The sequence below is a fragment of the Bos taurus genome, chromosome 4 (genome assembly GCF_002263795.3).
Source record: "Bos taurus isolate L1 Dominette 01449 registration number 42190680 breed Hereford chromosome 4, ARS-UCD2.0, whole genome shotgun sequence".
NCBI lineage: Eukaryota > Metazoa > Chordata > Mammalia > Artiodactyla > Bovidae > Bos > Bos taurus.
Window position 1 is genome coordinate 48,096,428 of NC_037331.1, and position 13,583 is coordinate 48,110,010.

A 13,583-nucleotide genomic window follows, 5' to 3' on the forward strand; every position below is an offset into this window, starting at 1 on the left:
ATAGGGGACTGGAATGCAAAAGAAGGAAGTCAAGGAACACCTGGAGTAACAGGCAAATTTGGCCTTGGAGTACAGAATGAAGCAGGGAAAAGGCTAATAGTCTTCTGCCAAGAGAACGCACTGGTCCTTGCTAACACCCTCTTCCAACAACACAAGAGAAGACACTACACATGGACATCACCAGATGGTCGACACTGGAATCAGATTGATTATATTCTTTGCAGCCGAAGATGAAGAAGCTCTATACAGTTAGCAAAAACAAGACCGGGAGCTGACTGTGGCTCAGATCATAAACTCGCTATTGCCAAATTCAGACTGAAATTGAAGAAAGTGGAGAAAACCACTAGACCATTCAGGTATGACCTAAATCAAATCCCTTATGACTATACAGTGGAAGTGAGAAATAGATTTAAGGGACTAGATGTGATAGAGTGCCTGATGAACTATGGATGAAAGTTCGTGACATTGTACAGGAGGCAGGTATCAAGACCATCCCCAAGAAAAAGCAAAATGGCTGTCTGAGGAGGCCTTACAAATAGCTGTGAAAAGAAGAGAAGTGAAAAGCAAAGGAGAAAAGGAAAGATATACCCATTTGAATGCAGAGATCCAAAGAATAGCAAGGAGAGATAAGAAAGCCTTCCTCAGTGATCAATGCAAAGAAATAGAGGAAAACAACAGAATGGGAAAGACTAGAGATTTCTTCAAGAAAATTAGAGAAACCAAGGGAACATTTTATGCAAAGATGGGCTCAATAAAGGACAGAAATGGTAGGGACCTAACAGAAGAAGAAGATATTAAGAAGAGGTGGCAAGAATACACAGAAGAATTATACAAAAAAGATCGTCACGACCCAGATAATCACAATTGTGTGATCACTCACCTAGAGCCAGACATCCTGGAATGTGAAATCAAGTGGGCTTTAGAAAACATCACTACGAACAAAGCTAGTGGAGGTGATGGAATTCCAGTTGAGCTATTTCAAATCCTGAAAGATAATGCTGTGAAAGTGCTGCACTCAATATGCCAGCAAATTTGGAAAACTCAGCAGTGGCCACAGGACTGGAAAAGGTCAGTTTTCATTCCAATCCCAAAGAAAGGCAATGCCAAAGAATGCTCAAACTACCACACAATTGCATTCATATCACACTCTAGTAAAGTAATGCTCAAAATTCTCCAAGCCAGGCTTCAGCAATACGAGAACTGTGAAATTCCAGATGTTTAAGCTGGTTTTAGAAAACGCAGAGGAACAAGAGATCAAATTGCCAACATCCGCTGGATCACTGAAAACACCAGAGAGTTCCAGAAAAACATCTATTTCTGCTTTATTGACTATGCCAAAGCCTTTGACTGTGTGGATCACAATAAACTGTGGAAAATTCTGAAAGAGATGGGAATACCAGACCACCTGACCTGCCCCTTGAGAAACCTATATGCAGGTCAGGAAGCAACAGTTAGAACTGGACATGGGACAACAGACTGGTTCCAAACAGGAAAAGGAGTCCGTCAAGGCTGTATATTGTCACCCTGCTTATTTAACTTCTATGCAGAGTACATCATGAGAAACGCTGGGCTGGAGGAAGCATAAGCTGGAATCGAGATTTCCGGGAGAAATATCAATAACCTCAGATGTGCAGATGACACCACCCTTATGGCAGAAAGTGAAGAATAACTAAAGAGCCTCTTGATGAAAGTGAAAAAGGAGAGTTAAAAAGTTGGCTTAAAGCTCAACATTCAGAAAACTTAAGATCATGGCATCTGGTCCCATCACTTCAGAAATAGCTGGGGAAACAGTGGAAATAGTGTCAGACTTTATTTTTTTGGGCTCCAAAATCACTGCAGATGGTGATTGCAGCCATGAAATTAAGAGAAACTTACTCCTTGGAAGGAAAGTTATGACCAACCTAGACAGCATTTTAAAAAGTAGAGACATTGCCAACAAAGGTCCATCTAGTCAAGGCTATGGTTTTTCCAGTGGTCATGTATGAATGTGAGAGTTGGACTATAAGGAAAGCTGAGCCCCGAAGAATTGATACTTTTGGACTGTGGTGTTGGAGAAGACTCTTGAGAGTCCCTTGGACTGCAAGGAGATCCAACCAGTCCATCCTAAAGGAGATCAGTCCTGGGTATTCATTGGAAGGACTGATGCTGAAGCTGAAACTCCAATACTTTGGCCACCTCATGCGAAGAGTTGACTCATTGGAAAAGACTCTGATGCTGGGAAAGACTGAGGGCAGAAGGAGAAGGGGACGACAGATGAGATGGTTGGATGGCATCACCGATTCAATGGACATGGGTTTGGGTGGACTCCGGGAGTTGGTGTTGGACAGGGAGGCTGGCGTGCTGCGGTTCATGGAGTCGCAAAGAGTCGCACACAACTGAGCAACTGAACTGCACTGAACTGATCTCCAATTTTTTGGCAAACATGCTCAACACTGTAATATTTTAAAGTGGACAAATACATAGAGTGTTCTAATCTTTCCTGAGCTACTCTCATACACCTCTTCTTTATAATGCAATTTTGGTTTATTGGTGATTTCCTGCAACCTTAAACTTCCATTAATGTTAAGCTGTCATGACTAAGTTTATACTTATACACATATCTCTTCTATATTATTTAGGATTAGGTTCAACTGTAAGAAACAGAAAAACTCTAAGTTACTGTGGCATAGACCAAGATAACAGGCTTCTCAGGTGCCTTGGTGGTAAAGAATCCGCCTGCAAATGCAGGAGATGTTGTTTCTATCCCTGGGTCAGGAAGATGCCCTGGAGAAGGAAATGGCAACCCATTCCAATATCTTGCCTGGAGAATCCCATGGATAGAGTAGCCTGGCAGAGGCTACAGTTCATAGGGTCACAAAGAGTTGGACACAACTCAGCAACTGAGCATGCAGACCAAGATATAAAGTTGTTTCCCCCTCAATTAACAGAGTCCAGAGGCAGCTGCCCAAGACCAATATGGCAACTCCATGATCATCAAGATTCAGGCTTCAACTGTGCTTCTACTCTGTCGCTTTATGCATGCTATGTCGCTTCAGTCATGTCCAACTCAACTTTTTGCAACTCTATGGACTAAGCCCACCAGGCTTCTTGGTCCATTGAATTCTGTAGGCAAGAATACTGGAGTGGGTTGCTGTGCCCTCCTCCGGGGGATCTTCCCAACCCAGGGATCAAACCCATGTCTCTTATATCTCCTACATTGGCAGGTGGGTTCTTTACTACTAGTGCCACCTGGTACTCTGTCACTTTAGCAAGTTCCCTCATATTACAAAATTGCTACTGAGTGCCAGTGATCACATCTGCATGACATCCAGAAGATCAAGAACTCTCTCTTTGATGACACTGTCTGAAAATTACACAATATTGCTTCTTATATCTCATTGAACAAAACACGGTTAACCTAACTGTTGAATATGGCCCTTTAGTGATATGATTTGCATTTCCAAATAAATCTGGGAGGAGGGAGAGAATGAATGTTGGGTAGGCAACCAACGGTTCTTCTATAATGCACTACTGTTTTACTTCTCTGATAGATTCTGTGTTGCTTTTCAAGTAGTAGATTTGAGTTAAGTCAAGTGGAATAAAGAATACCTGGTAGTTAAGAGCCCAATCATTGCAATCAGACTACCCTAGCTTCAAACTCACTAGGTTTGTGACTCTGGACAAAATACTTCTTTGTGGTCTGTCTCATCAGTAAAAAGCAGACAGTGATGTCTACTTCATAGTGTTATTACACAGATTAAATGAGATTTTATATATTCAATATATGGCATATTAAAGATGAACACAATTTCCCATTGAGAGGTGAGGTCAGTGTTCATTCCCCACTGAATCTAGGTTAGTGCTTTGAGTATTTTGACCAGGAAACCATGGCAGTAGTGAGGCTGTGGCCCCTATTTAACATCACCTGATGCTGGAGTTGACCAAGTCACCATTGACTGAGTGAACTTCTGAGTGTAGTATAATACTAGCTTGAATTATTTTTCCTTTCTCATAATTTCACAGAATTAGACTATTAGCAAAGTATCCTTATTTATGCTCTCATCTTCCACTTCTGTCTCTTGAAATACTTGGTCTCAGAAGCCAGGTACCATCTGGGAAGTATGACCACCGTTGAGCCCACCATGCTGTGAGAAGCCTAAGCTATGTGGAGATGGGGGTCGAGGAGCACTGTCATGCCAAACATGTGAATACAGATGCCATCTTGGAAGATGCCCAGTGGAAGCTCCAGATTCCCTAGAGGATGCCATGTAGATCCTAGACAAATTGCCCAGCACAATAAAAAGATTGTTTTAAGTCACTAAGGTTTTGGGGGGGAAGGGTAGTTTTACACAGTGGTAGATAATCAGAACAGTATACAGAAGCACGTGCTAAATACTTGACTGTGGGGCTGACCTTGATTCAGGTTTAGCAGTGAGCACTTAGTGACTCTTTGGAAGTCCTCCAAAGATGATACCCTGGATGAAAGATATCATACTCTGATAAAGAAGCACATACATTACTTTTATCACAGTTTTGTATTCTTACTATTTTGATAACAGTATTGGGATTTAGTTGGTTTCCTTTGTAATACTGTGCATTTTCTTTTATATAATTAAATCTTATGCTGAGATAAAGTCCATATAATTTCAACTAACTTCCAAAAGAATATGTGACAAAAAAAAGGAATAAGGAAAAAAATTAAGAATCCCTGTTGGATTACTAATTATTAGAGAAATACAAGTCAAAACTACAATGAGATCCCACTCAAACTAATCAGAATACCATCATTAAAATGTTTATGAATAACAAATGCTGGAGAGAGTATGGAGAAAAGGACACCCTCCTGCACTGTTGGAGGGAAAGTAAATTGGTGCAGTGACTATGGAGAACAGTATGGAGCTTCCTTAAAAAACTAAAAATAGAGTTACCATATGATCCAGAAGTACCATTCCTGGAGCATATTTTTGGACAAAACTATAATTTAAAATGATCCATGCATTCCTACGTTCATAGCAGCACTATTTACAGTAGCCAAAAATATGCAAACAACCTAAATGTCCATCAACAGATGAATGGATAAAGAAGATGTAGTGTGTGTGTGTGTGTGTGTGTGTGTGTGTGTGTGTGTGTATAAACAATGGAATATTACTCAGTCATAAAAAAAGAATGAAATAATGCCATTTTAAGCAACATGGATGGACCTTGAGATTATCATACTAAGTGAAGTAAGTCAGAAAGAGAAAGACAAATACCATATGATATCACTTATGTGTGAATCTAGAATATGACACAAATGAACTTATCTACAGAAGAGAAACAGACTCACAGACATAGAAGACAGACTTGTGGTTGCCAAGGGGAGGGGAATTAGGAGAGGGTTAGAATGGGAATTTGGGATTAGCAGGTGCAAACCATTATATATAGGATGAATGAACAATAATGTCCTTTTGTAAGTACATGAAGCAGAGTCCCCTTCCTTCCCACCTCCACAGACTTATGGTGAAACTGTGATAGGAGCTTAAAATAAACTTTTATCATGTTAAGCCACTGAGATTTTGGAGTTACATTATTCAACCTGTACTTCCTAGGATAGGGTCTAATTATAGAAGGATACTTTTATGCCCATCAGAGAAAGCCTACCAGAAAGAGAGACTATGATGAGGACAGAAAAGTTTAGCCAGGCTAATATCAAAAGACAAGAGTGATTTTTCTAAGACTATAAGCTATCTCATAAATGATCTGAGTTTGGCCTTGCTGCTCTGGAGTCCCACCTTGTCTAGGCTTCGCTACCTTCCCAGTGCAGATCTTGGGCTCCTGGTTTATTCCTTGAGGCCAACCCTTTGCCTCCTTCTAGGCTTCTTTCAGGTTCTCTGAGGACTGGCTGTCACTCAAGTGTTGACCTCTGCTGCCTCGAGCACCAGCCTCTGTCTCCCCTTGGCTCAGGTTGATCTCCTTGGCTTCACACTGTGCCTCATTCTCAGCCTTGGCCTTAGGTCTCCTGGCTTAAATCCCAGCCAGGACCCAAAATGGCCCCTGCCCAACATCACCTGATGCTAGAGTTAACCCAGTCACCCTTGGTTGAGTGAACTTCTGAGGGTTAGTCCAACACTAGTTTGAATTATTCTTCCTTTCCCATAATTTCTTTGAGTTCATCAAATTAGAAAAATATCTGTATTTATACTCTCAGCTGTTCACATTATTGATCATATATAGCAGGAAAGGAAAAAAACCCTATTTATCAAGCATCTTACTATGTGTCAGCCAATGTGTTAAACACGTCTGCATTTCATTTACTCCTTGCCAAAATGCTCCTCTGAGAGGGGTATTTCAGCTGAACATGTACAGGAGAAAAAAACAAGTGCTACAAGATGAAGTTATTGCCCAAGATCACACAGCTAGAAGTGGAGCAGGAAATCTGAACCAGGTTTATCTCTTTCCAAAGCCCATCCTGTTTCACTCCACAGTGTTAAACTAACTCTGACCCCCCCATTCTGGTATGATTATTCAAACAGGCATATAGAGTTCTAGGTGAGCCTGGGGAAATGCTGTTGTTGTAGCTCAGTCGTTAGTTGGGTCCAACTCTTTGTGACCTCGTGGACTGCAGCATGCCAGGCTTCCCTGTCCCTCACTATCTCCTAGTGTTTGTTCAAACTCATGTCCATTGAGTCAGTGATGCTATCTATGCAGCTCACCTCTGTCACCCCCTTCTTCTCCTTCCCTCAATCTTTCCCAGCATCATGTTCTTTTCCAATGAGTCAGCTCTTCACATCAGGTGGCCAAAGTATTGGAGCTTTAGCATCAGTCCTTCCAGTGAATATTCAGGGTTGATTTCCTTTAAGATTGACTGGTTTGACCTCCTTGCTGTCCCAGGGACTCTCAGAGTCTTCTTTAGCACCACAATTCCAAAACATCAATTCTTTGGTGCTCAGCCTTCTTTATGGCCCAACTCTCACATCTGAACATGACTTCTGGAAAATCTATAGCTTTGACTATAGAGACTTTTGTTGGCAAAGTGATGTCTCTGTTTTTTAATACACTGTCTAGGTCTGTCATAGCTTTTCTTCCAAGGAGGATGCGTGTTTTAATTTCGTGGATGCAGTCACCATCTGCAGTGATTTTGGAGCCCAAGAAGATAAAATCTGTCACTGCTTTCACTTTTTTCCCTTCTATTTGCCATGAAGTGATGGAACTGGATGTTATGATCTAAGTTTTTTGAATACTGAATTTTAACCCAGCTTGTCCTCCCTCATCAAGAGGCTCTTCAGTTCCTCTTTGCTTTCTGCCGTTAGAGTGGAATCATCTGCATATCTGAGGTTGTTGATATTCCTCCTGGCAGCAATCTTGATTCCAGTTTGTGATTCATCCAGCCTGGCATTTCAAATAGTGTACTCTGAAAAGAAGCTAAATAAGCAGGGTGACAATATACAGCCTTGATGTACTTCCTTTCCCAATTTGAACCAGTCCATTGTTCCATGACCAGTTCTGGCTGTTGCTTCTTGTCCTGCATACAGGTTTCTCATTAGAGAGGTCTGGTATTCCCATCTCTTTAAGAGTTTTCAACAGTTTGTTGTGATCCACACAGTCAAAGGCTTTTGCATAGTCAATGAAGCAGAATATATTTTTAGTTTTGGAATTCTCTTGCTTCTTCTGTGACACACTGGATGTTGGCAATTTGATCTGGTTCCTCTGCCTTTTTAAAATCCAGCTTGTATATCTGTAAGTTCTCAGTTCACATACTGCTGAAGCCTAGCTTGAAGGGTTGTGAGTGTTACTTTGCTAGCATGTGAAATGAGCACAATTGTATGGTAGTTTGAACATTTTTTTGGCATTGCCTTTCTTTGGGATTGGAATAAAAACTGACCTTTACAGTCTTATGGCCACTGCTGAGTTTTACAAATTTGCTGGCATATTGAATGTGGCACTTTAATAGCATCACCTTTTAGGATTTTAAATAGCTCAGCTGGAATTCGATAACTTGTTCATAGTAATGCTTCCTAAGGCCCACCTGACTTCACACTGCAGGATGTCTGGCTCTTGGTAAGTGATCACACCATGTGGTTAACCAGGTCATTAAGACCTTTTTCATACAGTTCGTCTGTGTCTTCTTGCCACCTCTTCTTAATCTCCTCTGCTTCTGTTAAGTCCTTTCTGTTTTTCTGTCCTGTATTCTGCCCATCTTTGCATGAAATATTCCCATGAAATTTTCCTGAAGATATCTCTAGTCTTTCCCATTCTATTGTTTTCCTCTATTTCTTTGCATTGCTCACTTAAGCAGACTTTCTTATCTCTCCTTGCTATTCTTTCAAACTCCTCATTTAGTTGGGTATATCTTTCCCTTTCTCCTTTGCCTTTCATTTCTCTTTTCTCAGCCATTTGTAAGCCTCCTCAGACAACCACTTTGCCTTTTTGCATTTCTTTTTTCTTAAGGATGGTTTGGGTCACCACCTCCTATACAAGGTCATGAACCTCTGTTTAAAGTTCTTCAGGCATTCTGTCTACCAGATCTAATCCCTTGGATCAATTTATCACCTCCACTGTATAATTATAAGGGGTTTGATTTAGGCCATGCCTGAATGGTCTAATGGTTTTCCCTGCTTTCTTCAATTTAAGCCTGAGTTTTGCAATATGGAGTTCATGGTCTGAGCCACAGTCAGCTCCACATCTTGTTTTTGCTAACTGTATAGAGCCTGTCCATCTTTGATTGGAAAGAATATAATCAATCTGATTTTGCCATTGACCATCTGGTGATGTCCATGTGTAAAGTCTTCTCTTGTGTCGTTGAAAGGGGGTGTTTGCTATGACCAGTGCATTCTCTTGGCAAAACAATGTTAGCCTTTGCCCTGCTTCATTTTTTACTCCAAGGCCAAACCTGCCTGTTACTCCAGGTATCTCTTGACTTCCTACTTTTGCATTCTAATCTCCTGTGATGAGAAGTACATCTTTTCTCAGTATTAGTTCTAGAAGGTCTTATAGGTCTTCATAGAACCACTGGACTGTAGCTTCTTTGGATTAGTGGTTGGGGCATAGACTTGGATTACTCTGATGTTGAATCGTTTACCTTGGAAATGAACTGAGATCATTCTGTCATTTTTGAGACTGCACCTGTACTGCATTTTGGACTCTTTCGTTGACTGAGGGCTACTCCATTTCTCCTAAGGGATTCTTGCCCACAGTAGTAGATAAAATGGTCATCTGAATTAAATTTGCCCATTCCGGTCCATTTTAGTTCACTGATGCTGATGTTCACTCTTACCATCTTCTGCTTGACCACATCCAACGTACCTTGATTCATGGGCCTAACATTCCAAGTTCCTATGCAATATTGTTTTTTACAGCATCAGATCAGACTTTACTTTTACTGCCAGACACAACTGAACATCATTTCTGGTTTGGCCCAGCCTCTTCATTCTTTCTGGAGCTGTTTCTCCACTCTTCCCCAGTAGCATATTGGACACCTACCAACCTGGGGGGCTCATAGCCCAGTATCATATCTTTTTGCCTTTTCATAATGTTCATGGGGTTCTTGAGGCAAGAATATTGAAGTGGTTTGTCATTTCCTTTTCTAATGGACCACATTTTGTCATAACTCTCCACTATGACCCACGTGGCTTGGGTGGCCCTGGAAAGCATGGCTTATAGCTTCACTGAGTTACACAATGCTGTGATCCATGTAGTCATTTTGGTTATATCTCTGCAATTGAGATTTTTGTTCTGTAGGCTGTAGGGTTACAGTTCTTGCTTCTTCTGTCTACACTCTGCTGGATGAGGATAAGAGGCTTGGGCAAGATTTCTGATGAGGGACTGACTGTGGGAAGAACTGAGTCTTGCTTTGTTGGGCAGGGCCATGCTCAGTAAATCTTTAATCTAATTATCTGCTGATGTGTGGGGCTATGCTCCAAACCTGTTTGTTGTTTGCTATTTGTAAACTCAGTCCTGGAGTCTACAGGCTCTATGGTAGGGCTATTGGTGACCTCCAAAAAGGACTTATGCCAATATGTGCCTCCCAGGACTGCTGCTGCCAGTGCCCCTTCTCCTGCAGCAGGCCACTTCTGACCCACGCTTCCACAAAAGACCCTCAAACACTCACAGTCAAGTCTATCTCAGTCTCTTGTGGGGTCACTACTCTCTTCATTGGATCTTGATGTGCACAAGATTTTGTTTGTGCCCTCTGTTTCCTCCAGTTCTGTGGAAGTTCTGTAATCAAATCCCACTGTCCTTCAAGTCAGATTCCCAGTCTTTTTGCTGGATCCCACAGGTTGGGAAGACTGATGTGGGGCATAGAACCTTCATAAAAGTGCAAGAACTTCTTTGGTATTATTGTTATCCAGTTTCTGGGTCACCCACCTGGTGGATATAGGGTTTGATTTTATCGTGATTTTGCCCCTACCATCTTTGCAGCTTCTCCTTTGTCCTTGGATGTGGTTTATCTTTTCTCAGTGGGTTTCAACAGCCCCCTGTCAATGGCTATTCAACAGTCAATTGAGATTTTGGTGTTCTCGCAGGAGGAGATGAGAGCAAGTCCTTCTACTCCACCATCTTGAAGTGTGAACGTACAGGACCTGCCCTGAGCATCAGAATATTTCATATTTCTCTTGCAACTTGAGTCATGAAACAGACATATGTCCATCATTTGCCAGTGACATTAAGGTGATTCATTGAGCAGCAGTAAAATATAATCATGGTAAATTTTAATAAACATGAAACTTCAGAAGAAAAAATACAGATGCTTCAGAGGGTTATTTATGCAAAAGTTTACTTTAAAATATTCTCAGTTTCATAATGACTGAGTAGAACAACACTAATGATACATTTTGATGTTGGTAATAGTGTTGAATATTGTGTTATCATTTTCTAAAGTATGACTCAAGGAGTTATTAACAAAATCATAACATGGAGAGACCATGATGTAATTTTCCCACTCTGTTTAACTTTGGTCAGAACTTCATTGAATTATGTGGCCATTTTAGAGTCATGCAACTCATATGTGAAGATCTTGAGCAAGTCCCGGAGGCCAAGCACTAAAAATTATTAGCTAGGTTAAAGAGCCCTATTAGCAAAGCGCAGGGGGATAGGGTTTATTGGGAAGCAGAAGAGATCTGTGATTAGGATGAAAAAATCAGGAATATCAGCCACTATAGTAGTATTTCTCTAAGTGTGCACCAGAGCCATAGGCATCAGCAGATGCATCTAAGAAATACAAATCTTGGGAAAAGCCCAAACCTACAAAACCAAGTTTCTGCTGAGGAAGGGGAAAGCCCCACAAGGATTATATGCACTGAAGTGGAGAATATTTCTGTCAGTGGTTCTCAGCCTTGGTTGCACATTGGAATTACCTGGAGACATTTCTCAGAGATTCTGATTAACTGGTCTGGGCTAACTCCAAGACACCCAAATTAAAAGTTCCTCAGATGATTGTAATGTACACCCAAGTTTGACAACCTCCGCTTTGTGCTAAAATATAATGTACAAATGCCAGCAAGCAACTGTCCAACTTCCACTGAATAGTTGAGAAATATGTTTATTAAGTTTGTAAACACTTTAACTAAATAATTCCTTAACATGCATTGTATCATCTTTCCAAAATAAATGCATTTTTATTTTCATAAGTGATTTGTCTGTTCTCTTAAACAGGATCTGAGACTCACAGTCATTGTGAACAAAGTTATTATTTTCTCAGTTCTGGAGACCTTACTCTCCCTTTCATTCTGGTTTTCCTCACACAGTGACTGGGAGGTATGATAAATAAAAAGATGATACAATGTTTTTTAATGATGTGTATGTCAGAGCCCCTTGGTTCTTACTGTGGTCTTCTATTCTCAGTGGTCTGACATTGCCTTCAAGTCCAGGTACCAAATCTGGTCACTAGAGTTAAAGATTATGAGTACAAGTTTATTTGAAGACATATTTTCTCAGAACCCAGAAAACAAGTGCTTCCCAGTTGGGGAGATGTCCTGGTGGTTATCAAGTACAGCAGACAATTCCTGCATATAAGAAGGACGATTACTCTGCTGATATTAGCCATTTGTGCCTTAGATTAAATTGAAGTCCATTACCAGGGACTTTTGCATTCTGGACCTTATCTGATTATATGATGATATTAATTGGCCCCTGAAGGTACTAGACTGCATTTCTGGTAAAGTTTCTTCACTTATACTTTTGAAATTAGGCTTTAGATAACCATCTTTCTGTATAAATGTGAAATTTTGCACATTATCTTTTTTCAAATGGTGGTAAAATACACATAACGTAAAATGCTCTATCTAAGTCACTTTTATGTGTACAGATCAATAGTGTTAAGTACATTCACATTGAACAACAAACCTCAAGAATTCTTTGTATCTTGCAAAACTAAAATTCTTATTCATTAAACAACAAATTCCCATTCTCCCCTCCCCACAGCTACACATTATCTTTTAAACAGATGAGTTGTCAGTTTAATCTTCTCTTTAAAAAGTTTCCTAAAATTCATTGATCTACTTGGTTTTAGCCACATCTGCCAGTCCAGTCTTACAAAATTAAAACAGTTTCTACGTCATTGAATTGGTCCACGTATCACTGAGCTAAGACATCACTTACTCCAAAAGCAAGTACATTCTGATTTTTCTTTAAGTAAAATGTCCATTTAAAAAAGAATGAAAATGAAATACTATAAATCGAATTTCTCTTGAGAGAAAAGCTAAAAGTTTGGTAATACCCATGCTAATGAAATAGTACCTGTCAAATATCAGTGTGAGAGAAAATCAGTTCAACAGATTAAACAATCTCTATCAACTGCCAAGTCTTTACAGATATATTCATAAAAAATAAAAACAACTTAATCTTTCATCAGTTGGGGACTGGTTAAATACTTACAGTATATTATATAATGAACTATTATTGCTGTTGCCGTATGGTTGCTAAATCGTGTCTGACTCTTTTGCGACCCTATGGACTGTAGCCTGCCAGGCTCCTCCATACATGGAACCTCCCAGGCAAGAATACAGGAGTGGGTTTCCATTTCCTTCTCTAAGGCATCTTCCTGACCCAGGGATCTAACCCAGGTATCCTGCATTGGCAGGCAGATTCTCTACCACTGAGCCACCAGTGAGGCCCAGTGAACTAGTATACAACTGTTAAAAACAAGGTGATAGCTCTGTGTGTGCTGATATGAGAAGACCTGCAAGTATATTATTTTAAATATATATAATGAAATGAATGTGAAAAAATGTAATTACATACACACACACACACACACACACATATATATACATAGGTGTCTGAGAATATATTCTCTTTTCTGGAAGGATAAACATGCTTTTGTTAACAACTGCCCCTTTGGGAAAATAGGCTGGTGATTTGGGAGGGGTGTCAGAGGGAAGGAACACACCTGTTTTTCATTTATACCTCTCAGTACAACTTGAATTTTTTAAAACATAGGCTTGTATTACTTTAAAAGTATTTTAAATATCAACATAGTTATCTAGTCAATGAGATATGAGATTATGGAACATTTCTCATATGGAACATTTAAACTTTACTGTTTATCATTTTCTTTATATAAAGAAGTATATTTTTTAAAACTCTGCTCATATGACAATCAAAATATAACAAAACATGAAATTTTA

At 40.0% G+C, this 13,583-nt stretch overlaps 2 long non-coding RNA genes across 3 annotated transcripts in view; one reads left to right on the forward strand and one right to left on the reverse strand.

Moving 5' to 3' along the window:
• Positions 1 to 13,583, reverse strand: part of LOC132345085 (uncharacterized) — a 46,179-nt gene that overhangs the window by 30,325 nt on the left and 2,271 nt on the right. The window lies entirely within an intron of this gene.
• Positions 1 to 13,583, forward strand: part of LOC112446374 (uncharacterized) — a 62,400-nt gene that overhangs the window by 12,244 nt on the left and 36,573 nt on the right. The window contains exon 4 of one of the 2 annotated variants that reach the window (XR_003034338.2): positions 5 to 13,169. The exons of the other annotated variant lie outside the window; for it this stretch is intronic. This is a non-coding gene — a long non-coding RNA (uncharacterized lncRNA). Of the gene's footprint in view, positions 1 to 4; positions 13,170 to 13,583 lie in introns of those variants that run through there. 2 annotated transcript variants of the gene reach the window in all.